This window comes from Chaetura pelagica, unplaced genomic scaffold (assembly GCF_000747805.2).
Source record: "Chaetura pelagica isolate M959 unplaced genomic scaffold, ChaPel_1.0 scaffold441, whole genome shotgun sequence".
Taxonomy (NCBI): domain Eukaryota; kingdom Metazoa; phylum Chordata; class Aves; order Apodiformes; family Apodidae; genus Chaetura; species Chaetura pelagica.
This window is the reverse complement of record NW_009952164.1, coordinates 349,086-352,441: the sequence shown is the minus strand read 5'-3', so window position 1 is coordinate 352,441 and position 3,356 is coordinate 349,086.

Here is a 3,356-nt window from a genome sequence, read left to right as displayed (position 1 = left end):
GGGGCGGGCGCAGCTCCCGCCTCGGGCCTCTCGTGCAGCGCGAGCAGCGCTCGGGACCCTCCGCACGCTGGTGTTGGTCTCACCCGCGCTGTTCTTGGCTGTAGCGTGGGCTCCGTTTCCCGCGCAGGCTGAGCCGCCTGCAACCTGGGTGTTAACTTTCTCTGTGCGGTTACTGTCCTGCCGGCCGATGTGATGAGATTCAAAAATTTGAAAGGGTTTAGACTAGCTTTTCTTTCCACCAGAGGAAGTCTTTCTTAGTCCCTGCAAATGCCTGGAATTCAGTCCTTGTGGTGGGAACTACTCTGCTGATAGTCCCCATCGTGGAAGGGGATCTGGTCTGTTTCCTGTGATCTTGGAGGCAAAATTGGCTGATCCTTCTTGTTTTGCTTTTCTCTGTTCTATCTGCTTTCCCCCAGGACTCTCCTTCCCATATGGAGGAAGGATGTAGTCAGTGACCCTGCTGGGGACAGTCCCACCCATCCTGTACCAGACCAAATCCCCTCTCCTCCATCTGTTGGAGGCAGTCTGTGAGGTGGCATGTCCCACCTCTGAGTTGAAGTGAAACTTCTGTGGAAAGCCTGTAGTATAACAATTGTTACTCTAACTGCGTGATGCAATGGATTGCTGTGCCGCTGTGTGGGCTTCCCCATTAAAGGGTCTGGTTTGATGGTGGGTGGTGGGAGGAGTGTTTGAATTAATTTGCTTTAAGAAGGCCAGATATGATAGCATCTTGTTTTGGGAGCGGTTGGCCTACCTGCCATCAGTGTACACTCAGGATTTAAGTACTTTGAAATCCCTTAGTACCACTTATTAATATATTATAGCTTCTATATTTTCAAAAGAACTAGACATTTCTAAACATAAAACATGGCTACATCACTTGCCCTATGTGAAATAATGCAAAATAACCATGTGTGGTTCTTCTGCTTTATAGATTGGTGCAGTCTAGAAGGAGTAAGTGTTTTAAAGGTAGAAGGCAGAATGTAATTCTGTTAACAGTGCACATATAACAAGAGTAAGAACTGGGTGAAGAGAAAACATAGATAAAATCTAATTAGGTTTTCAATATGAACATAAACCAACTCCTAATAGCAGTTCCATGTGTTATCAGTTCTGGAAAAATACTCTCATATATCAATTGGAAAAATAAGCTAGAGGATTTTGCTTACTTTGCCCTAGAGCTGTCCTTCCTCACTTTTCTTCCAGACTTCAGAAAAAGTCCTAATTCTTAGACATATTCTATCAAATTCTGTCAGGATTCCTCAGGCTCTTCTTTGCTGTGTCAGGGACAATGTAAGAGACTTTACATGGTCTCTGGACTGCATTTATTAAATGCTTCCCCGTGCCTTTAGGACAGCTTATTATTTACATACATCCAGAAAAGGAGACTTTGTAGTCTTATTGTTTTGATGCAGAATAGCGGACAGCAGGTCAGGACTGTGAAAGGCTGTGTAAAGCTTCAGATTTTGGGTTTACTGGAATGGAAGAATCCTGTTCTTTCACTTCCAGGCTCAATCCAGTAAACTAGATTTTCTGCTGACGATCCAGTTTTCTTGTTACTCTGTTAGAATTTGTGTTCATAAAATTATTAGGCATGAAGTAAGATATTAATTAAAAATAAACTCTCCAAACCCCACAAAAAGACCAAAAAACCCAAACAAACCACAAAGCAATTTTAACTTCTATGTAGAAGTGCTATGAAGCATAGTCCGGTGATATTGTCATACTGGTCTGGCTACATAATTATATTTTTATATTAGTGCTACCTGCTTAAAAGAGCTATTTACTTTTCCCAGGGTGTTCAAGACAAAATTTCCCCTTGGTCATCCTCAACAGTGTATAAATTTGTTCCTGATTTATTTAATTTTTTTAGGTGCCTGAATACTTTGCTATTCTTGGATTATCTCTGGTAGTGACTGGGAAAATAGTTTGCTACTGTGGTAGATGGGATGATGCACCTTGTGGGATAGCAAGAAGGAGTGGCTGCTCCCCTATAGGTGCTGCGTTCACACCTGAGACTTTTGCCTCAAGAGCAGGTGATAGGTTCATAATCCAAGGCAAATGGGAGGTTTGTTCCCATTTGAGGATTGCTCTGACAAGCAGTAGACAAGAGCATGGTATTATGTGGAAGATGTTTGTTCCTTATCACTCCAGTATCTCACAGTGACTGTTGGAGAAGGGGGCTGGGCTGAGACCATTACTGACATTGCTGGGGTCTACAGGAAACCTGAGGAGGGACTTCTTGTGAGGGTATATAGTTATAGGATATGGGGTAATGGGTTTAAACTGGAAGAGTGGAGATTTATGTTAGACAGTAGGAAGAAATTATCTAGTGTGAAGATGATGAAACACTGGAACAGGTTGCCCAGAGAAGCTGTGGCTGCCCCATCCCTGGAAGTGTTGAAGGGCAGGTTGGATGGGGCTTGGAGCAACCTGGTCTAGTGGGAGATTTCCCTGCCCATGGCAGGGAGTAGGACTGAATGATCTTTAAGGTCCCTTCCAACCCAAACCATTCTATGACCCACTCCCCTCACCCCTGCAGATGTGGGAAGAAAGAGTTGGCAATTTCTGATCTTGTTCTCAAAGCTCTGGTTTAGGGGAGATGAGAGTTTTTCTGCTGATGCTGTTCAGGCAATAGCTATAGTCACTGTTCTGCTAGAGACTGTTTATCATCAACTGATGAGGATGTTCTTTTTCCTTGTTTTCATCACTCATCTGCAGAAAGTAGAAGGTGGCCACTTTCCCCTCCTCTGTTGGGTGATCTCCTTAGTTTTACAGACCACAGCTGCATTGTGGCCTTGGAACAAAATAACTGTGGTTGCTCTTTTTGAGGAACACAGGTCTGCCACCTCTTAGCAGTAGAGAAAAGGAACTTTGCAGAAGCTGAGATTCATCTCTAGTCCTCTGCTAATTATACTCTTTTTTTTTTCTTCTTTTCCTAACCCTCTCCAGTAGTTCTACCTTTACTTGTATGCAGTAGTCCTCCAGAAGAATCAAAATATATGCCGTAAGCCCTCAGATAATACAAAAAATATTTTGTTGTTGGAGCTGAGGGGAACCTGTATTTGTCTTAATTCTCTTGTGAGGGTATATAGTTATAGGATATGGGGTAATGGGTTTAAACTGGAAGAGTGGAGATTTATGTTAGACAGTAGGAAGAAATTATCTAGTGTGAAGATGATGAAACACTGGAACAGGTTGCCCAGAGAAGCTGTGGCTGCCCCATCCCTGGAAGTGTTGAAGGGCAGGTTGGATGGGGCTTGGAGCAACCTGGTCTAGTGGGAGATTTCCCTGCCCATGGCAGGGAGTAGGACTGAATGATCTTTAAGGTCCCTTCCAACCCAAACCATTCTATG